At 40.0% G+C, this 24,337-nt stretch overlaps 1 protein-coding gene across 4 annotated transcripts in view; it reads left to right on the top strand.

The window, feature by feature from the left end:
• The first annotated feature begins 12,507 nt into the window (after nt 1–12,507).
• The window catches only part of LOC133464398 (adhesion G protein-coupled receptor F5-like), a 52,158-nt gene continuing 40,328 nt past the window's right edge, over nt 12,508–24,337 (top strand). For all 4 annotated transcript variants that reach the window (XM_061746337.1, XM_061746338.1, XM_061746340.1 and 1 more), the window contains exons 1-2: nt 12,508–12,581; nt 20,197–20,294. The gene's annotated coding sequence lies outside the window, so the exon portion shown is untranslated. The remainder of the gene's footprint in view (nt 12,582–20,196; nt 20,295–24,337) is intronic.

Here is a 24,337-nt window from a genome sequence, read left to right as displayed (position 1 = left end):
CTGCTGCTGGAAGTTGCCAAGTTCAGCTTCCCTCGTAACACTGGAAGCTTCTCCTGCCTGGAAGCTAGGTTCAGGTTGTGGCGGAGGGGCTGGGAGTAGAAAGTCACTGGCACCCATGGTCTGGGCATCATCTGCTGCTTCCGTCAGGCTTTGGGGAGGAACAGCCCACTGGGTTTCTGTGGAAAAACAAGTAAGAATAAACTACCGAACCACAATAGTACTACGGCTCTACAGAATTTGGTGGACGAGACTGACCAGCTCCAGCTGGTCCTGGACCAACAGCTCCTGCTTGAAAGGGTACAGCCGAACCTGAGACAACATAGCCAGGCTGAAGGGGTACAACTGAGGCAGTGCCAACAGCTCCAGTCTGAAGGGGCATAGCAGACCCAGAACTGACGGCTCCAGTCTGAAGGGGCATAGCAGACCCAGAACTGACGGCTCCAGTCTGAAGGGGCATAACAGACCCAGAACTGACGGCTCCAGTCTGAAGGGGCATAGTAAAGCCAGTACCGACAGCTCCAGTCTGAAGGGGCATAGTAAAGCCAGTAGTGACGGCTCCAGTCTGAAGGGGTATAGCAGACCCAGAACCAACATAGTATCCCACAGCAGGTGCAGTTGAGTCCAGGCTGCTCACTACTGGAGTTGTGTAGCCAACATGATGGGGGTTAGCATCTTGGACAAATACTGGTGCAGAGACCAGTCTAGGAGCATTGTACAGTACTGTTGCTGAACGACCTGTGGATGCTCCCTGGTAGGAGGCAAAGTTACCACCAGCACTGCCGTCACCACCACTCTGTTGGTGAGATTTTGAACCTGAAGAAAGAAAAACAGATTTAAGCCAAGTGTGATACAACTACACGTCGTGTTTTCAACAGATCAAAGCCTACCTTTCAAATGCATCCCACATGACGCTTCAAACAACAATGAACAGAGGGAAACCCTGAAAGAGTTAAAAACAAGAACACAACCAAATTAGAAACTTCCAGAAGCAGCCGGAAACAGTTACTTCAAACCAAGACCTCAACAAACCTCAGGAAGAAGCCTGCAGTCTTCATAGTGAAAGCCAGAAGTAAAGGAAGGAGCACGGCTGATGTTTTTAGATGTTGCCAGAGACCAGTTCTGACCAATCACAGCTTAACGGGCTAACGACACACAGCTGCTGTTGTCTGCCTTCCCGTAACCGTTGTCACCTCAGCTGATGCTCCAACTGTCTACGACGTTTACTGACCACAATACTCCCCGGTTTGCCGGTTGATTGTCAATGGCCAGAGGTAGATTAGTCAAGAGGTCTGATGGTACTTTGCTTTTTCCATCAGTGTCACTGCAGCAGGGTAGAAACTGTTGTAAAATTCTTTCGCGTGATGATACTGTTCGTTCTGCTCTTCTAAGGCTGTAATGTAGAGTGTTTAAAGTATGTTTGAGGAGTTTGTGTGATGTGTGTCTCTGATGATGCTATTTGCCTTCTTCATGCAGCATTGTGTGTAAATGGTGTCCATAGAGGGACGTTTTGTTTTTATAATCCTCTCTGCAGTCTTGATCACCCTCTGAAGAGCCATCCTCTCTGCCTGGGTGGTATTACCGTAGCACACAGTGATACTGGTTGGGAGGATGCTGTCCACCAAACCTTTGTATGCTTGGCTAAGGAGGTCTACAGGATCGAAACAGTCTAGACTCTAGAGGCAAGTCAGAGCCTGAGGAAGTCGCTAAATTTGAACAAATGCCCACAGCTACTACCGGGTGGTCCTGGTTTATTTCTTCTCTAATTTAATTATTGTTTTCTGTTTAAGAAGCTCAGGAAGTCTTCACCACTGAGAGCTGCAGGAATTCATGGCTCAACAGAGTTGGGACTTTTTGTCAGCCTGGCTACAGTGCTGAACAGAAAACGTGGTTTACTTTTATTATCGCCTATCAACGATGAATAATAAACTGTTCTAGCTTTGCAAAAGCTAAGTTTAGACTAAAAAGATTTGAAGAATCAGAGCCCGTGACACCGGGCAAACAGCAACAGACTGCAAACAACAAACAGGAATTGCGGTGATACGTTACGGCAAAGAGACTTAATTAGTTTAAAGTTGCTATTTACATGAAAGTGTGTTAATCCAAGTCTTTCCTTGTTCTGATTATGATTGGATTATTGTGGTCAATGTAAACGTAGACAGTTGGAGCATCAGCTGAGGTGACAACGGTTACTGGAAGGCAGACAACAGCAGCTGTGTGTCGTTAGCCCGTTAAGCTGTGATTGGTCAGAACTGGTCTCTGGCAACATATAAAAACTATCAGCCGTGCTCCTTCCTTTACTTCTGGCTTTCACTATGAAGACTGCAGGCTTCTTCCTAAGGTTTGTTGAGTTCTTAGTTTGAAATAACTGTTTCCGGCTGGTTCTGGAAATTTCTAATTCGGTTGTTTTCTTGTTTTTAACGCTTTCAGGGTTTCCCTCTGTTCATTGTTGTTTGAAGCGTCATGTGGGATGCATTTGAAAGGTAGGCTTTGATCTGCTGAAAACACGACGTGTAGTTGTATCACACTTGGCTTAAATCTGTTTTTCTTTCCTCAGGATCAAAATCTTACCAACAGAGTGGTGGTGACGGCAGTGCTGGTGGTAGCTTTGCCTCCTACCAGGGAGCATCCGCAGGTCGTTCAGCACCAGTACTGTACAATGCTCCTAGACTGGTCTCTGCACCAGTATTTGTCCAAGATGCTAACCCCCATCATCATGTTGGCTACACAACTCCAGTAGTGAGCAGCCTGGACTCAACTGCACCTGCTGTGGGATACTATGTTGGTTCTGGGTCTGCTATACCCCTTCAGACTGGAGCCGTCACTACTGGCTTTACTATGCCCCTTCAGACTGGAGCCGTCAGTTCTGGGTCTGCTATGCCCCTTCAGACTGGAGCCGTCAGTTCTGGGTCTGCTATGCCCCTTCAGACTGGAGCTGTCAGTTCTGGGTCTGCTATGCCCCTTCAGACTGTAGCTGCCTCAGTTGTACCCCTTCAGCCTGGCTATGTTGTCTCAGGTTCGGCTGTACCCTTTCAAGCAGGAGCTGTTGGTCCAGGACCAGCTGGAGCTGGTCAGTCTCGTCCACCAAATTCTGTAGAGCCATAGTACTATTGTGGTTGGGTAGTTTATTCTGACTTGTTTTTTTTTCCCACAGAAACCCAGTGGGCTGTTCCTCCCCAAAGCCTGACTGAAGCAGCAGATGATGCCCAGACCATGGGTGCCAGTGACTTTATACTCCCAGCCCCTCTACCACAACCTGAACCTAGCTTCCAGGCAGGAGAAGCGTCCAGTGTTACGAGGGAAGCTGAACTTGGCAACTTCCAGCAGCAGACGGAAGAATTTGGCTACCCTGCTGACCAACTGGGCCAAGGACAGCAGGGATTCACAAGTGTGGTGGTTCCCCAGTCTGGTGTGGCTGGCTTCTCAGCTTACCCCTATCCATACTTTGACTACAACCTCCTGTATGGCCTGTACCCTCCTGGCACCCAGACTACCTTCAGCCAGCACCATGAGAAGGGCAAAGACTACTCTCAGGCTATTCACTACTTGAAAGAACATGCTTCTGACAACCATGGTTCTGTGCAGCAGAAAAAGGTCTTCCAAGCTGCCTCCTAGACTTCTGCAGGAAATGCTAAGATGTCTCAAGCCTGGCAGAGACATGTCCTCTGCCAGTTTGCATACAAGATGCTGAATCAGCTTTGGCCAATAAAGATGTTGACTAGTACATGGTTTTGGGAATTCTTATTTATAATAAAGGTACAGAAATTGGGGGACCAGTGAGGACCTGGGCAAGGCCTGTCTAGAGGTCACTAGACTGTATTGGGACCTGCTGTGTTGTAGGCCAATTCCACAGAATAAGTTGGTCTGGAAAGGACTCGCCTTGCAGCTACATGTTGGCACTCTTGGTCATTCCACCTGTGACCAGAGTCTTTGGTTAACAGACAATGTAAAACTAGCTGACTAAATGGTGAGGTAAACTAAACTTACCAATGCAAATTGGGAATGTACTGCAGGTTGCCCTACTTACCACACACCAAAAGTTGGGCATTGCATGTCATATCCTGAGGGTGGAAGCATAGCTGTGCAGTCCAAGAGTGGCTGTTGCTCATACTTTGACTTGACTGGCTTGCAGATGGTTGGTTTAGTCAAATGGGGAGAAGCAGATGGCTAATATAAGCCTGCAGTGGGATAGCTACACGCCAAGAGTTTCACCAATACAGCAAACATTACCACAGGACCGTACATTGTGTACTACCACATGCATGTGCAGGCAATGGTTCAAATGTTCTATATAGCTATACCACACATCTGAATGGGGAATTCCCATCCCGTTTTTGTTTTTCCGTTAAAATGTCTCTTTATGCTAACACGTTACAGGCCCCCTTTCAAAAAGACATTTCACAAAGCTGGCCATGGTGGTGTAGATCCAGACAGCATTGAACTGACATGAAAATATTAAACCTAAAAATGTGAATTTGTCAGGAGTGAAAGACCCGTTCGGGGGCAAGATGCATGTAAAGGAGTCTGAGCATTTGAGGAGGATTAGTGCATTAACACCAACACTGAGGTGAAATATTAACATTTTATTCATTTGACCCTCTGTTGAAAAGCTGCCTCATCCACGAGATTTGGAAAGTGCTAAAATCATTGCCACTCAAGAACGTAAAACTGGATTATGAAGGGAATACATTTAAACCAAGTCATGTAAAAGTTATCAGAATGTTGTCTTAATTTGGTTAGTCAATAATCAGTTTGCCGTTGTCCATGAAAATGTAGTTTATGATCAGTTTACTCCACCTACCTTAATGTGATTGTTACTTACTGAAAAAAAACTTCATTGTATCCAGGCACTTTCCAGAGACCCAGAACATGACCCCCAAGCAAATATTACATAAATGGAGGGAAAACTCCTAGTGGCAGAAAAACCTAAAGCCAAACAGTGCTAAGAAAAAACTCCCCCTTACGAGAGAAGAAACCTTGAGCAGGACCTAGCTCATAAGGGGGGATCCGTCTGCCGAAGGCCAGCTGGGCAGAGCAGGAAAAGAGGACAGACAGAGAAAGGAGAGACACAATGGCTAACTAGGGCACTCCAGGGATGACTATACAAACAGATGTACACAGCAGACACTGAGGTGGTCAAAGGGTGGAACTGCAGGTCAGGATGTCAGCAGTAGGCCTATGGCAGTACATCTACAATTAAGCTAGGTTTTAGTCTTGGCCTGTAGCTACAGCTATGATTACATTAACAGAGTTTACATTAACTACCCAAAATGTTTAAGTTTGGTTTTAAAGGTGGAGTCAGATATACTGCAATGTAAACGTAGACAGTTGGAGCATCAGCTGAGGTGACAACGGTTACTGGAAAGCAGACAACAGCAGCTGTTTGTCGTTGGCCCGTTCAGCTGTGATTGGTCAGAACTGGTCTCTGGCAACATCTAAAAACTAGCAGCCGTGCTCCTTCCTTTACTTCTGGCTTTCACTATGAAGACTGCAGGCTTCTTCCTGAGGTTTGTTGAGGTCTTGGTTTGAAGTAACTGTTTCCGGCTGGTTCTGGAAGTTTCTAATTTGGTTGTGTTCTTGTTTTTAACGCTTGTTTTTAACGCTTTCAGCGTTTCCCTCTGTTCATTGTTGTTTGAAACGTCATGTGGGATGCATTTGAAAGGTAGGCTTTGATCTGTTGAAAACACGACGTGTAGTTGTATCACACTTGGCTTAAATCTGTTTTTCTTTCCTCAGGATCAAAATCTCACCAACAGAGTGGTGGTGACGGCAGTGCTGGTGGTAGCTTTGCCTCCTACCAGGGAGCATCCGCAGGTCGTTCAGCACCAGTACTGTACAATGGTCCTAGACTGGTCTCTGCCCCAGTATTTGTCCAAGATGCTAACCCCCATCATCCTGTTGGCTACACAACTCCAGTAGTGAGCAGCCTGGACTCAACTGCACCTGCTGTGGGATACTATGTTGGTTCTGGGTCTGCTATGCCCCTTCATACTGGAGCTGTCACTACTGGCTTTACTATGCCCCTTCATACTGGAGCCGTCAGTTCTGGCTTTACTATGCCCCTTCAGACGGGAGCCGTCAGTTCTGGGTCTGCTATGCCCCTTCAGACTGGAGCCGTCAGTTCTAGGTCTGCTATGCCCCTTCAGACTGGAGCCGTCAGTTTTGGGTCTGCTATGCCCCTTCAGACTGGAGCTGTCGGCACTGCCTCAGTTGTACCCCTTCAGCCTGGCTATGTTGTCTCAGGTTCGGCTGTACCCTTTCAAGCAGGAGCTGTTGGGCCAGGACCAGCTGGAGCTGGTCAGTCTCGTCCACCAAATTCTGTAGAGCCATAGTATATTGTGGTTGGGTAATTTATTCTGACTTGTTTTTTTTTCCCACAGAAACCCAGTGGGCTGTTCCTCCCCAAAGCCTGACTGAAGCAGCAGATGATGCCCAGACCATGAGTGCCAGTGACTTTCTACTCTCAGCCCCTCTAACACAACCTGAACCTAGCTTCCAGGCAGGAGAAGCGTCCAGTGTTACAAAGGAAGCTGAACTTGGCAACTTCCAGCAGCAGACAGAAGAATTTGGCTACCCTGCTGACCTACTGGACCAAGGACGGCAGGGATTCACAAGTGTGGTGGTTCCCCAGTTTGGTGTGGCTGGTTTCTCAGCTTACCCCTATCCATACTTTGACTACAACCTCCTGTATGGCCTGTACCCTCCTGGCACCCAGACTACCTTCAGCCAGCACCATGAGAAGGGCAAAGACTACTCTCAGGCCATCCACTACTTGAAAGAACATGCTTCTGACAACCATGGTTCTGTGCAACAGAAAAAGGTCTTCCAAGCTGCCTCCTAGACTTCTGCAGGAAATGCTAAGATGTCTCAAGCCTGGCAGAGATGTGTCCTCTGCCAGTTTTCATACAAGATGCTGAATCAGCTTTGGCCAATAAAGATTTTGACTAGTACATGGTTTTGGGAATGCTTATTTATAATAAAGGTACAGAAATCGGGGGAACAGTGAGGACCTGGGCAAGGCCTGTACTAGACTGTATTGGGACCTGCTGTGTTGTAGCCCAATTCCACAGAACAAGTGGGTCTGGAAAGGACTTGCCTTGCAGTTACATGTTGGCACTCTTGGTCAATCCACCTGTGACCAGAGTCTTTGGTTAACAGACAACTTAAAACTAGCTGACTAAATGGTGAGGTAAACTAAACTTACCAATGCAAATTGGGAATGTAGGTTGCACTTCTTACCACGCACCAAAAGTTGGGCATTGCATGTCATATCCTGAGGGTGGAAGCATAGCTGTGCAGTCCAAGAGTGGCTGTTGCTCATACTTTGACTTGAATGGCTTGCAGATGGTTGGTTTAGTCAAATGGGTAGAAGCAGATGGCTAATATAAGCCTGCAGTGGGATAGCTACACGCCAAGAGTTTCACCAATACAGCAAACATTACCACAGGACCGTACATTGTGTACTACCACATGCATGTGCAGGCAATGGTTCAAATGTTCTATATAGCTATGCCTACACACGTACGACTGGGGAATTCCCATCCCATTTTTGTTTTTCTGTTAAAATGTCTCTTTATGCTAACATGTACATAAATGGAGTGGGAAAACTCCTAGTGGCAGAAAAACCTAAAGCCAAACAGTGCTAAGAAACCCCCCCCCCCCCCTTGAGAGAGAAGAAACTTAGAGCAGGACCTTGCTCATAAGGGGGGACTCGTCTGCTGAAGGCCAGCTGGGCAGAGCAGGAAAAGAGGGCAGACAGAGAAAGGAGAGACACAATGACTAACTAGGGCACTCCAGGGATGACTATACAAACAGATGTACACAGCAGACACTGAGGTGGTCAAAGGGTGGAACTGCAGGTCAGGATGTCAGCAGTAGATCTACGATCTTTAAGATTAACCGTTTTAATCTCGGCCTGTAGCTACAGCTATGATTACTGGCCCTTACACACTAGAGTTTACATTAACTACCCAAAATGTTTAAGTTTGGTTTTAAAGGTGGAGTCAGTTATACTGGTCCCTGTGGAAACAGCCACTGCTTCGAAACAATGGCTGAAGCTCCAGCCGGCCGAGTTAGTTGTGGGCGTGGTTTCAGCAGCGGAGGCCAACCTATGGAAAAGATTCTGAACGGTTCGTAGAAGTCACATGACACTGGACGGCTCATCCGGGCGGCTGTACAGACACTGCAGAATTTGGTTGCTTTCCACCTTCTCTGTGTTGGCAGGCTGAGGGGAGACCACTTTATATATGTTAAAGCAAGAAAAAACGTGTTTTTCATAATAGGTCCCCTATAAGTCTCACCTAAAATGGCCGCAAGGAAAAGACTACAAACCCAGCGGGCTTGGAGGTGTGAACAAAGTGCGGCGCCTGAAACGGCGCGCGTCCAGGAAACTGTGATCTGCCGGCGGGCCTTGATGACGTCACCCATGGGCGTGGTAGTGGGGGGAAAAGTCGACCTGACTACCCAGGGCCCGAGTAGAGAGAGGGGCCCATGAAAATCCTGATTTTTTTTTTTTGTGATGTTTTTATTTCAAATTAATTAGTCTTATTTATTTCAAAAATATTGATAACATCAAATGAGAGAAGGAACTTAATGTCACAGTTCTCCCAACATATTAGACATTCTGGGGCCCCCCTCTTGGAGATGCAAAATGGTTTAGTCCGCCCAACAACGACCGGCAACAGGTCAGACAGTGCGCCCAGAGATCAGAGACCTGTGTGCAGGACATCATGCCGCCCAAAAAACATAAATCGGGCTATCAGAAAAAGAAAGAGAGGAAACAAAAAGAAAGACGGCAGAACGAGGGGAGGCAGCTGCTGACTGCTTTCTTTCCCAAAGGTGAACCAAGTTAGCTTGTCATGCAAAGTCTAATTAAAGTTTAACATAGTCCACTCCACAGTAATATTCATGTAAATAACAGTAAAATACGTTATAAATGGAGCGTTTTTGGAGAACTTTGTATTGCTTTGAGAATTTTCTGCACACTTCCTGTCACAGTTGCAGGGGGTGAACGGGCTTTCAGCAAGTTGAAGCTGGTTAAAAACTACGTTAGATCAACAATGGGCCAGGATAGACTGAACAGCCTTGCCATTCTGTCGATTGAAAGCCAATTAGCCAAACAATTGGACTTTACAGATCTTATTAATGACTTTGCAAACAAAAAGACCCGTCAGTGGGCATTTAGTGGGATGTAAATTACATCTTTACATTTCATGTCAGCAAGCCTTTATTTCTTTTTCTGCAAGATGAAAAACAATTTGACAGTTGACATTTTGTACTATTGCAGGCTCTATTGATAAGATGACATAGGCCTTTGATGTAAAAAACAGAAACCAGTCACAACTTCTTTTTTACACATTGAAACTTAATATTTTTCTGTTCATTTCTACTGTACCTTCTCATTACATTTGATTTGATTCTGAGTGTACAGTTGTCTCTTGTTCTCCTGTTCAAGAATAAATGTTTTACATCAAAATTTGCACGAGTGTCATGGATCAAAATGTTAGTACACAAACCAGATGTAGCCTAATGTTTTAGGTATTTGAGCACAAGTAGGCCAAATGCATCAATTCAGAACCACTCATCAATATAATCTGATCTGATTGTAGTTGATTGTAGTAGATTGTATAAATACACCGAGCCGAACCGAGCCGAGGGCTTTCCCCAACAACCTGGAAAAGTTTGCAGACCCGGAACCAAGGGAGGCGTGAGGTTCCTGTTTTGGTTAGTCAGTTAATTTAGCGGTGTAAAGAAATTGTGTTTAATGTAACGTTGTATGCATATTATTCTGTAATGCCGGCTACTACATGCAGCGCGGCTTGTTTATTTTTGTGGCGCCGTTTCACCAGTTATTCGCGGTTTAAATACCGTGTCCGCCATTCTCTTTCATTTCATGTGGCGTGACGAGGGCGCCGCCATCTTGGTCGGGGCACGCAAAGCCACGTTGTTTTGAGACACACGCAGTCGATCGGAAGATTTGCATCACATGATTTATTGTTTTGATTTATCTCCTTTACGTAGTTAACGGTTTATTGTTATTTTTCTTTATAGTTAGTGTTTTGTGTTTTCCTATGTAGTGAGCCATCGGAATTTTTCCAAGGTGTCGCTTTTTCATCTGCTTGACATCTAATGTAAATAAATTCTGATTGATGTTAATGAGAGAAGTTGTTTGTGTTTGTTTTGCACATGTTTTGTTACAAATGCTGGTTTGACCGGAGTCAGTGTTAAACTCGTAACTGCCTTCAATATTGTTCTGTAGAATAATCCATACTTTGAGACTGATTCTGCTGTTAAAGTTATCATTTTCCTGGTGAGACCAGGTGGTGCCCCGTTTTGATTAAGTCATTTTGATGATTTAATTTGATAAATAATCGGGGGCGTCAGCAGCACACAGCAGACATCCACGTAGGCAGGTGGAAGCAGCAACGGGATGACCGGGGATGGGGGGGGGGCCAGAACGCAGGCCAGAACGCAGCTCCCGAGGCTCCGGCCTGCAAACATGCACAAAAAAGAGAAAAGGGGGGCAAGCACAAGAAACTACAGGAGCGATGGACAAAACGATAAGAGATGGATGGATCTGCATCCGTATTTTCATTCTGTAAATTGATCACATTTTGGTTGGTAGGCTGCTAAATCGAAGGTAAACCTCCTCTTCGCCAGTTAGTACTATATTTTAATTACTTGATGACTGAATATTCTGTGAAAAACCAAAAAAATCGTTGACGATGCACGCAATGAGGCACCTGTGATTTATTTATTTATTTCCAACCATCCTGTAGATAAGTGTATTTACAAAATAACACAGCAAATGAGAGCAAACTAACTAAAGTCCATGATTTTACACATTTTTGCACAGCTTTTAATGTTGTTTTTTTCCTTCGAGAGATCAAATCATTGACACCTGTTTCAACTGATTCTGTGATTCTCTATGAAGTTTATCTGCGGGCCTGATACATTGGAATTTTTATATTTTTGTGTTGTCAGATTCACGTCTCTCGGCTACACATATTTGAAAGGTGCCAAGTGAACAACATCAGCTGCTCTGCTGTTATTTAAGTGTTTATTAAAGTTGTCTATAGTAGCTTTGAACGGGAACAGCTTGGCCTCTGCTCCAGCTACCCGCCATCGTCTCCACTTCAACTGTTCTCAATCTTCGGCCCCTTTTTATAATATCCCCCCATTTTATGAAAAGAAAAAAGCCCCCCCCCCAAAAAGCTATTTTTCTTTCTAGAATTAGGGCCAGGCAGAATAAAAATAATATTTTAGAGGAGGAAGATTTTTTTTTTCGTTATGCACTTCAAGAAAAGTACAATTTTGAGAAAAAAGTCGAAATGCTGAGAAAAAAGTCAACATTTTCGTGAATATGGTTGAACAACAAGGTTCAGAATATAAGAATTGGCTTTACGATATTGACTTGAAACACATATCACACATATGCAGTTGCATAACTTCAGAAACTTTCCACTCCAAGGATGTAAATTACCGTATTTTCTGGACTATAAGCTGCTACTTTTTTCATAGGTTTTCAACCATGCAGCTTATACAAAGGTGCGGCTATTCTGTGGATTTTTCTTCCACCGCTCGGGGCGCTTTAACCGGAATTAAAACTAAGACAAAATAAATGCAAAGAAGAATACGCTACTTCTGATTTAGCAGATAGAAGTAGGTAGAAACAGATTTCAAACAGATAAATAGATAAATAAATACCGGTTATTTTCTCTTGGTTCTGTCCCGTTTTAATCAGCAAAGTTGCTGCCGTGTTAAAAGACACTGTTAGGAAAGGATCTATTTAAGTACAAACATGTACATCATTTACAGTTCAAAATCCTTCTGTACATGTAGTAAATATCTAATCTAACAACATAAATATCTGCGGTTTGCATATCTTTTTTTTTTAAATAGAGCGGATGCGGCTTGTATATCTTTTTTTAATATTTTTTTAAAAAATAGAGCGGATGCTGCTTATATGCAGGTGCGGCTTATAGTCCAGAAAATACGTTAGTTAGTTACTGCTGCTGCTGCATAGCTGTCAGTCGCTCTGCTAACTGGATTTGATGGGCCAGAGGAGACATTTCCACTTTATTCACAAAATTGTATTTCAACATTAATCTCGACATTTCGACTATTCACGAAATTTCGACTTTATTCTCGAAGTGCACAATAAAAAAAAATCTTCCCCTCTCAAATATTTTTTCTGCTGCATGGCCCTAATATTCTTCAGTAATTTTGAGATAAATTCCTTCAGGCTTTGGGTTTTTCTCGTAAATGTTTATGCTTTCATTCCACACGCCCACATGAACAAAGAAAATCCCTGATAAAAACTAAACAAGGAAAAAGAGAGCAATGATTAAACCTGTTTAGCCACCTCAGCCCATGTGTGTGTGTTTGTGTGCGTGCGTGTGTGTGTTTGTGTGCGTGCGTGTGTATGTGTTTGTGTCTGTTTGTGTGTGTGTGTGCGGGCCCCTTACAGGATTTCAGGAAGTTCTTTTTCTAAAGCTTTTGAAGCCTCTCTGCTCTGCAGGTGACCAGTATGTCGTTGTCTCTCACAAACAGAGGAGCATCACACGAGAACGAAGGAAGTTATGGTAAGAAGACAGATTCTTCTTACTTCTATTAACGTTGGATTATTTCCAAGTAGTTGATCATTTACACTCTGATCTCTTTTAGCGAGTTAAGATTGAGAAAGAAGTCCATGAAATCTGAATGTTCGGCATGATCATTGATGATAAATTAAGTTGTCTAGTTATCACTGAAGTTCTTTATTCATTTAGGTTTAAATACATTAATTGTTATTTTTAAAGTTGTTATTGCAGTGCATCTTTATGCACTTTGGAGACTTTAACCTCCAAGTATCTGAGTAAAAACTAATGTAAATGTTTTATTTTGCATAAAATATTCTGTCTTTTCATCAGTGTGAACTCACAAAGTCTCTCTGAAAAGCTGAGTCACTAGTGGGTCAAGAGTTATTTAAAGGAGCATTATGGAGCTAAAACAAGTCCATGGTCTGTCATTAGATGTAAACTTTCATCAGGGATGAAAACAAAGTGAAATCGAAGCAGTTTTGGGTTGTAATGAAACAAATGTTTGCAGAGAGATTGTAAAAGTAATTCCCCTTGTGATTGTCTGCACTAACAGAAGTCATTTTCAGTTTGTGTATGTGCAGAAAGTGCGTGAGAAAGCACTGTTTGTGCAACAACAGACCTGGTGTGAATCTTCTTATTAAACTCTTAACATGAATGGAAAAAGAAAAGTCCAAATATGAATGGAAAAAGAAAAGTCCAATTTTGCGAGGTTCCTTAAAAGTATATCTTTAAAAGTATCTTAGATACGACTGAGCTGTGAAGTACGATGCTGCGATTTCATCTAATCCGATTCCTGGTCCTCGAGGGCCGAGTCCTGCATGTTTCAGATGCTACCCTGCTTCTGATTCCATTAAAGATCATTATCAGCATGTCAACACGATCTAAAAACATCTAAAACATGCAGGACGGGAGGTCCTGAGGACCAGGAATCGCTCCCCCCGTGATCTAATCAGTTCTTGCTCAGCGATGCTGAGATCTGGGCCGATGATCTTCTGGAAATATTTACTCAGAGTGACTGGTGTCTCAGAGTGATCAATTACACGCATGTTTTCTATGTAAACCTTTATCTTGTTTATTTGTTTATTTATAGGATCCCCATTAGCTGATGTCGCAACATCAGCTATTCTTCCTGGGGTCCCCAATGCAATTTTAAAAGAACGTAGTCCACACATACACACATTTATCACTGTTACGGACCACTGTAACACCGAGTCATAATATACACTAACAGCAAACTTTAAGTCTAAAATACATCAGTGGTGAAAAAAAAAAAAAAAGGAATCATACAGTCATACCAATACCACGAAGTATAACCAACAAATAAATTTCTGTAATAAATTATAGCATGTGATATATTTGTTACTCATTGAATTTTATGTAAAAAGTATTTTGCTTTTAAAACTGTGTTTTGATGTAATATTTCTGATGTTATAAGGTAATGCGTTCCATCCTGTGATAGCTCTGTATATAACAGTATTAAAAAAGTTTAAAAAAGTTTGTTCTTGGCTTAGGTGCCAGTAAATGATCGTAACATGATTGTCTGGTTGGATATTTATTGACGTTTCTAGTGAACACTATCTGATCTGCGAAATATTGTGGTTTTTTACTATTAATCAGTTTCCTCATGAAAGTAAGGAGACTTAATTTTAATCTGTCTACAACCAACAGCCATGATACATGCTGATACATTTTTAAGATATTTGCGTGCAGTGAACAATTTAAAGCAATTCTAGCTGCTTTGTTCTGTGCAATTTGAAGTTTATTGACATCTTTGGTGCCTGCAGATGACCAAATCATTGGGCAATAGTCCAGATGGGACAAGACTAGAGTGTTAATTACTTGGTTCAGAGTATCCGGTTCAACATACTTGGAGCACTGTCTTGTTACTGTAATACTTTTACCCATTTTCTTCGTAATGTGATCGATTTGTTCTGACCATGAAAGTTTGTTATCCAATACTATTCCAAGTAACTTGATCTTGTTAACTTGCTCAATTTGTGTTCCATCAACTGACAGCTGTAGTTGAGGATCATTTACTAATGCATGTCTGGAACCAAATATCATGCTTTTTGTTTTAGAGATATTTAACACCCATTTATTTTTATGCACCCAGTCAACCACTTTCTCGAGTTCGATATTCAAGATTTCAATAGCTCAATATTTGTCGGTGCAGCACTGTACATGGTCGAATCATCCGCATACATGACAACTTTTGCATTCTTCAACACTAATGGAAGATCATTTGTAAAAATTTAGTAAAAAATAGGACCAAGGCAGCTCCCCTGTGGTACCCCACAGTGCAGCTCCTTGCTGTCAGACAGGCTGCCATTAAAAAAAACACTCTTTGCCTTCTGCAGCTCAAGTAACTTCTCACCCAGGACAATACATTTGGTTTAAAACCATAAACTCTCAGTTTTTCAAGCAAAAGACAGTGATCAATAACGTCAAAAGCAGCACTAAAATCTAGCAGTAAAAGTACTGCTACTTTTAGGTTTTAGTCAACAGCTGTGACGTTTGTGTGAAGCAGTAACGTTTACCTGCTAACTGGTTGAAATGAAATTATTTTCTTTCCATGTGTAAAATATCCAAGCACAGCGTTAAATTTGTATTTAACCGTCACAATCTGTTGATTGTTTTTCCAAGAATGACCGTTAATGAGTTATGGGACAGCGGTTCCTTTGTCTGCACTGCACCTGTTAACTTAACGACAGCACGACAACGGCACCTCGGTCTCGTTGTGCCAACAAAAGCACATTAAACTGCACTCAGATGAGTTTGTCCGTAGTGGTAATTAAAAGTACACGAACCGTCACGGCAGATGAATTTGGGCCTAATCTGGACTGCTTTTGTTCAAGCACAGAGCCGTCAGTCATGTGATGGTCATGCTAAAATGATTTTCAGACCCATGGCTGTTTAACGGCATCTAAACACAGAGGTGTCAAGTAACAAAGTACAAATACTTTGTTACCTTACTTAAGTAGAAATTTTGGTTATCTATACTTCACTGGAGTAATTATTTTTCAGACGACTTTTTACTTTTATTCCTTACATTTTCACGCAATTATCTGTACTTTTTACTCCTTACATTTTAAAAACAGCCTCGTTACTCTATTTCATTTAGGCCTTTAATAAAAACTATCCAGTTAAATTGCTCCATCCGGATAGAGTGAATTTGGTTGTGGTTGTTTCAGATGTTCTTGTCCAGTTTTGTTCTTACATCCGTTCCCTCAGATTCCTGCAACTAAACTTGGATGTACATTCCAATAAAGGTTAGGATAAATGATAACATGAACATGAAGTTTGACTTTTTGCACCATTACAATACTTATAGGCAACTAGTCATCATATCTCCTGCTCTCTGAAACACATGTTAATGCTCAATAGTACACATATATGCTTCTTTAATATATTTATATTAACACATGTTAATGCTCAATAGTTCACATATATAGTTCTTTAATATATTTACATTATACTAAGATGCTTCATTTTCAATGGCTTTTGTCCTTAATGGCTTTTTTCCCCCTTACATTACTTTTACTTTTATACTTTAAGTAGTTTTGAAACCAGTACTTTTATACTTTTACTTGAGTAAAAACCTTGAGTTGATACTTCAACTTCTACAGGAGTATTTTTAAACTCTAGTATCTATACTTCTACCTGAGTAATGAATGTGAATACTGAAGACACCTCTGTCTAAACGTTTGTTTGAGTTCTCCCTCCTGCTGGGTTTGTATGGAGGTAGATTTGTGTCTTTATTATTCAATCAAAAAAACGATTGCTTCACTAGAAATATATATATTTTCAATAAAAAAAAAATCACTTCAATCAAAACAAAAATTTTCAATCAAAGAAAAAAAGTGTTTGAATAACAAAAAATATTTAAGACTCAAAAAAATGCATTTGAACACTGTCTTTCTTTGGTTGGAAATGTTTTCTTTGATAGAAGTGAAGTTTTTTTAGTTTGAAGCAACTATTTTGATTGTAGTAGTGTTGTTTTGTGTTTGGGCCATACTGTATTATGGGTAGGACATTTATGTCTTTATCATTTAATCAAAAAGGAAGGTGCTTAAAAAAAAAAACAATTTCAATAAAAAAATACTTTTTCAATCAAAGTGTTTGAAGTGAAGTTTTTGTGTTGGAAAGGCATTAAACACAGATTTGAGGAGGTACATTAGGACCAAACCTGGATTCTGGCAGTGATGGGAAAAAAGTGCTTCTCATACTTGATGAAAACAAAACTGCTGCGGACCTCAGGATACAGCCTTGGCCGACTAAAGCACTCTTTTTTTAGACACTTTTTATTTTTATTTATTTATTTAAATTTTTCTATCTTTGTATTTATTTTATTATTTATAATATTTTTATTATTTATTTATTTATTTAATTATTATTTATATATTTTATTTTTACCTTTTTATCTTTATATGGGTGTCTCTTTTTTGGGGTGTTTGATTTGTATATGACAGTGCTGTGTGAGTGAGATGGAGATGTCAATTCCCCCCAGGGAACCTCTCGAAGGGATTCATATAGTCGTCTGAATCTGAATCTGAGACTCGTACTCCCATACGCCCAAACTAAGATTAGCGGTGGGAACACCAATGTTTCGTCTACTAGAATGCATCATCCTCTACGCTTTAAGATCAGTATCTTCCTCTGTTTCATTGTCATTCTGCATCGAGACGCCTGATGTATGTTCTGACCCTTCTGCATGAAACCGTTTAATTAAATCTACTAAAATCTGAATCATCTTTCAAGTACCGGTATTATTCTTGGTAACTTAGATACTCAGTTTCAGTAGAGGAGATTCAGGAGATTGACCTAGTTGGAAAGAACGTGTTCAAGACGTTTAGCAGGTTTTTCCACCACACTGACGATGAGATGACCATGCAGGTTTGAACAGGTTACATAGTCACCTGTCTTGAAAAGATAAGAATAATTAAAGCTGCAAGCAGCGATGAACGGGCCCTCGCACTCATGGCCACCGCCCCCCATAAGCATATCAGAAATGACACCACCCACGACTTCCTATGTTAAACCATTCAAAAGTTATGGCTGAAAATAAGAACTATGAAATATCGACCAATCAGAAGAAGGGGCTTGGCTAATTTGCGAGGCCTGGCTTGGCATGCCAAAATTTGGTGACTTTTGGGGAACTATCAAATATGGACCAATCAGATGAAGGGGGGGCGCGCTTTTTGGCATCTAGCGTTGCCACGGTAATGCTTTTGAAAGAGAAATGTAATGTGCGTCGTCGCAGGATGTAAACGCACATTTTGATGTATAACACACCTGGGTGAACGTTACGGTTCGGGGCGTATTAACTGCCGAAGGAATGGCATAAATTGCGTCAAAATTACGCGATTAATTCAAAATGTTCAAAATGGCCGACTTCCTGTTTGGTTTGGGCCATGGCGCCAAGAGACTTTTCTTTAAGTTGTGACATGATACAGGTGTGTACCGATTTTCGTGCATGTACGTCAAACCGTATTGTGGGGCTTGAGGCACAAAGTTTTCTAGGGGGCGCTGTTGAGCCATTTTGCCACGCCCATTAATGTAAACCATTAAATATCACATTTTTCACCAGGCCTGACTTGGTGCAAAATTTGGTGACTTTTGAGGCACGTTTAGGGGGAAAAAAGGCCTTCCTTTCGTCAGAAGAAAAATTCCTACGGATACAATAGGGCCTTTGCACTGTCAGTGCTCGGGCCCTAAAAAAGGGGCTGGCATGGCGGATAGTCACCTTTGTCATCCAGTGGGTCGCGCCAGGGCTGTGTTTTATCACCAATTTTATTTGTTTCATATACAAAAGTGTGCCATGAGCGACATGCGGGGCATCGCAGACGCACGTTTGCTGATGACTCTGTTGTTTCTCTAGTGAGCCGTGACAGTCTGGACTGTTGCCCGGCGGAGGCAGAAGTCTTAGACTGGTGTAAGTCTTTCCCTTTTTATCTCTGAGCCAAAACTAGAGGTAATTGTTGACTTTGGGAGAATTCCCGCTTTCACACTGACACTTTCTCTGCTGTTGAAGGCGATCAGGCAGTGGAACTGTGAACCTCGGTTTGAGGCCGTGTGGAATCAAATCAAATCAAATCAAACTTTATTTATATAGCACTTTTCATACACGAGTAACGCAAAGTGCTTTGCTTAATAAAATCAACATTTAACATTGAAAAACTCACGGTTAAAAACACACATCTGGGATCCCTTTCACAAAGCAGGTTCAACAAACTCTGGGTCTAATCCTGAACTCTTAGTTGATCTACTCTGAGATCGGAAACTCTGAGTTTTCGGTTCCAGAACAGCGGATTTGAGGTAATTTACTCAACTCTAAGTAGTTTCACCTGGAGTTAAGCGCGTGCACCACAACTATAAAAAGCCAGCATCAATGGAGCCCTGATTCGACGAGTCACCATGGCAACGGGAAAGAGGAGGTCTGCTTTTTTCACCCGAATGGAATTAGAGATTTGAATGCGCGCATACTGCGAATTTGAACATGTTTTTCGAAAAACGAGTAACACCGCAGCACAGAATATAATATAAAATTAATTTAACAGATCTCTACATCATTCACCTGCAATCCTGTGGAACTCCTTGATGGCGTGGACAGGTTTATGATAATAGGCTTGCCACCCGTCCCTTGAAATACGGAATTGTTCCATAATTGTGAATTAAAAGTTGCGTTCCGTATTGAACCAATACAGACACATATTATGCTATCATTTATTTATGTAATAATATACAGGTGGAGGTTGGAAAATTTGAATATATTGCAAAACTTCATTCGTAGTAAATTCAACTTAAGGTGAAACAAATATTATTTCCCACTACATGCAAAGTGAGATATTTCAAGCCTTTATTTATTTAATTTTGGTGATTAGCCTATGGCTCACAGTTTATGAAAACCCCAAATACAAAATCTCAAACAATTAGAATATATTATGAAATCAATAAACAATTCAATCATCAAAATTATAACAAATAAAGGATTAACATATATTGCTTTGCCTGTAATGAGACTATGTAGGCTACTGTAATATACATGTATCACGCGGTCTGATAACCATCTCCCGACGAATATTTAATTCTCTGCGCATTCATTCTGCGGCTTCATCAATTGTGTCTTCATCAAAAGGACATGCCATGTTCGTGACAATGGACTTCTAATATATATACTGACTCTGTTTTTAATGACAGACGGCAGAACTTCGCCAAAACTCAACTGCTGACTGAATGAATGAGGGAATCTAATGTGCGTGCGGCTCTGAAAGAGGTGGAGACACAGAGAAACTCCAGGTTCATTGAGATAAACCTGTATTTAACAATTTCTAAATACAAATTTTTCTTATTATTATGAACGTGTTCGGTAGGTTCAAGTAGTTTTATAATTTTTTGGTTATATAAAAATATTTTTTTCCCGTTTTTGATTATGGGATGGCACAGAGGTCTCAGAAATTCATACATGGAATATGATACACCTGATACACGTGGCTTTACAGGGTTAAGGATCTCCACTGGAGAAAACAGCTCCAGATGATCATCTTTATTGTCTGGATGAAGTGATGTGGTTTAACAGATGGACTTCACCTCTGTCTCGTTCTGTGTTTTTCTTCTCCAGCCGTCATGACTCTCAAAGCCTTTCAGCTGGAGTTCTGGTTCGTGTGTTCGTCCCCGGGAGCCTTCACCCGGTGATCAGGACACGCATCCGTCCAGGAGGTACGTTAACACAAACTGTGATGTTTCAAAAAAGTCCTTATTCACATCTAATATCCTCTGAGTGATTTCAAACTGAGTTTATTTTTTTATTAAAAAATAATCAGAATACATAAAATGTATATACCAAAAAAAAAAACATAAGCAAAAAAAAGCAAATTAAAGAGACAAATCTATATGTAGATAAATACAGGACTGTCTCAGAAAATTAGAATATCGTGATTTTCTGTAATGCAATTACAAAAACAAAAATGTCATACATTCTGGATTCATGAAAAATCAACTGAAATATTGCAAGCCTTTTATTATTTTATTATTGTTGATCATGGCTTACAGCTTAAGAAAACTCAAATATCCTATCTCAAAAAATTTGAATATTCTGGGAATCTTAATCTTAAACTGTAAGCCATGATCAGCAATATTAAAATAATAAAAGGCTTGCAATATTTCAGTTGATTTGTAATGAATCCAGAATGTGTGACATTTTTGTTTTTGTAATTGCATAACAGAAAATAAAGAACTTCATCACAATATTCTAATTTTCTGAGACAGTCCTGTATTTCCTGTTTGAAAGGGTGCAGGATGAAGTTTCAAAACACTTTTCTAGTCCTACCCCTTCTAATATTCTGTTTTTACAATTTCTTCATTTCACAGAACTCCAAAAGAAAAGCATTAGAGAAAGAAAAGGTGGTTCAGCTGAGCAAGGCACTTTGGTCATTGGCTGTTCATCTTTGCAGTTGTTCCAAAGATTAACTCCCATCACTGATACACAATGGGTTTTGATGTTTGTTCCTACATGCCTGAGATTGTGTTTATGTTCTTTTATTTGAAACATCTTCTGAATGTCTTGTGGCAACTGATGCTGATTCGCTTTGTGCATGATTTGTATAGTAAAAAGACGCTAGCCTTATGACCTAGTGAGCAGCTGCTACGCTCCAGAAAGGACGAGATCCTATCAGCGGATAGTCTGAGAAAAAGGATAAAAAGACTGTGATGGGAACTCTTAGAGCCGACAGCTGGAGAACAAAAAAAGCAAACAGAAAAGGAGTTATACTAGTAGGCCTGTGTTGAAAAAATTGATTTCCCAATTCTAAATCGATTCTCATATTAATTCCTAAAAATCGATTCATATGTCTAAAGATCGATTTTTTTAATTAATTTTTTTTATTTTCCTTTATTTATTTATGTATTTTTTTTTCATCATTACAAACAACTTTTGGTTATTTTTTTGTTTATCCCCAAAAAAGGAATGTTTTGTTGGACACGAGAATAACTGGTGCCATGTTTTTGCCTTTAAATATGTTTAAAAGGTATGAAAACATTAAAGTGTTAGGTTATAATTGCATAAATTGTCTATATTTCATTACTTTATATACTGTCTTGGGGTTACATTTGCAAAAAATGCTAAAAACCAAATTCTCAAAAATTAAAAACCAAAATAGACCGAAAATGGAACAAATAAAAATGGAATGTGGGAAAAATTAAAACCGATTTCATCCGTCTCTGTTTCCTCCCTGGATCTGTTTGGTAATTCTGACCCACGATGTTTCTGTTTCAGTTCTATCAGCATTCTGGGAGCTGATTGGTCCTTACAGCATCATTAGCTGCAATACTTGCTGTTGAATCTCAATATAATACTAGTAGTAATATGTTGCAGATCTACAGTCATATAATTCATGCAACAGGTGAAAAAACTGTTTTAATAACACTAACCCAAATCAATATCGGAATCGGATCGAATCAAATCTTGATAATCGATTCTGAATCTTAAGAATCGCAATCGAATCGATTCTTGACATTTGAATCGATCCCCAGCCCTAGAAACTAGTATTAGTCATTTCTAATGTCCAGCTCATAAATCATTTTTCCAGTGAAAATCCCGGCTCCGTTCATGCAGCCCAGAGTTCTAGTGTTAAATCAAAAACAGTGTTGCTGCTTCAGGTGTTCGTGCCACCAGTAGGTGAATACGAAACTCTAAAATACAGAAACCGAAAGAGGGTTTGCTACGACCTCAGGGTCAGTTTAATTTTAAAGTTCCCAACAGACGCACAAACACTGAAGAGCCTCTGTATTATATATGTGTATATATATATATATATATATATATTATATATATATATATATATATATATTATATATATATTATATATTATTATATATTATATATGTCGACCTGCGGATGAAACTGTGGAACAGCCGGAACATGGAGATAAAACAAAGTTAAAACATATCACAGTTTAAAAAAAGATACAAGGAAACATTCTATTCAAAATACAGATGCGATTAAACATGTAGATATGTACATTTATTAACATATGTAGATATATAGACATATATTATGGATATAGATATGTTATGTGTAGGTATGTATATGGATATATTGAGTTGTATTATACGTACCGTATTTGTGTATCTATATCTCTATCAATATATAATGATTTATAGTTATATGTCGATATATAGATTTATAGTAATTTTTATGTATATAATTGGAGGTAAATATATGAACCAGTGTATATAGCATATCTACTCTTACATATTTTTATAAAAGTACATTAATATACCATTGCTGTCTATTATTCTTTATTATATTGTAGTATTACAGGAAAGTAATGATAATGTAATACTATACATTAAAATTACTTCTATTAGTACATACATACATAGTAGCACAACTAAATGATGGGCGTTTGTTTTGTTTTCATTTTTACTATATTTATATATACATATAATTGAGTATTATATCACTGTATTGAACAGTTATTAAAGTAGATATGGGTGTTTTATAAGTAAGTTTATTGAAACTCTTGTTATATGTAAGAATGTATGTCAGATTCAGGAGTAGGACTGGATAAGTGTTTACTCTATAGATATCTATAGATTTGTTCTCTTTTTTAACATGCATGTTCGAAATAAAATCTTCAAATCAAAATCAAAAAAAAAAAAAAAAACACATTCAGCACGCACAGAATATGAGAATGTGTCCTCCATTCTGGTTGGTCGATACCTGAGGTGAGCTGGTTTTGTGCTCATTGATTTTATCGGGTGTGGAAATTCCACAGAGCTGCCAGTCGGGCAGATCTATCAATCTGCTGCCGAGATATGACCTTAATCAACACCAGCCGCTCGCCAAGTCCTGCCACGGCACAAACACTTAAGAGATGAAGAGATACAAACCAACCTGACTCGGTTATATTTCAAAGGACTTATTTAATGACATATTTATCAAATAAAACAAGGTTTACAGTTTGGTATCTGCCGGGAAACATCTAAAACGTGCAGGACAAGGGGCCCCGAGGACCAGGATTGGGAAACACTGATGTAAACGGTTGATAGGTGCACAGTTTTTAAGAGAATAAATAAATAAATAAATAAATAAATAAATAAATAAATAAATAAATAAATAAATAAATAAATAAAGGTTTTATCTGTTTCTGTTTGGCCAAACCAGGGATCAGCAACCCGCGGCTCTAGAGCCGCATGCGGCTCTTTAGCGTCGCCCTAGTGGCTCCTGGGGCTTTTTCAAAAATGTTTGACCTTTTTTTCTTCTTGTTTTCTTTTTTTTTCCTTTTTTCCTCTTTTTTTTTGTTTTTTTTTCTTCCTTTTTTTCTTTTCTTTTTTCTTTTTTTTCTTCCTTTTTTTCTTCTTTTTTCCATTTTTTCTCTTTTCTTCCTTTTTCCTTTCCTTTTTAATCTCGACATTTCGACTTTTTTCTCAAAATTTTGACTTTTTTCTCGACATTTCGACTTTTTTCGCGACATTTCGACTTTTTTCTCAAGATTTTTTACTTTTTTCTCGACATTTCGACTTTTTTCTCGAGATTGTACTTCAACATTAATCTCGACATTTGAAATTTGTTCTCGACATTTTGACTTTTTTTTCAACATTTCGACTTTTTTCTCTAAATTTTGACTTTTCTCTCGACATTTCGACTTTTTTTTCAACATTTCGACTTTTTTCTCTAAATTTGGACTTTTCTCTCGACATTTCGACTTTTTTCTCAAAATCTTTGACTTTTTTTTCTCAACATTTCGACTTTTTTCTCT

The sequence above is a fragment of the Cololabis saira genome, chromosome 18 (assembly GCF_033807715.1).
Source record: "Cololabis saira isolate AMF1-May2022 chromosome 18, fColSai1.1, whole genome shotgun sequence".
Taxonomy (NCBI): Eukaryota; Metazoa; Chordata; class Actinopteri; order Beloniformes; family Belonidae; genus Cololabis; species Cololabis saira.
The sequence above is the reverse complement of the archived record's forward strand: the minus strand, read 5'-3'. Positions and strand labels throughout refer to the sequence as shown.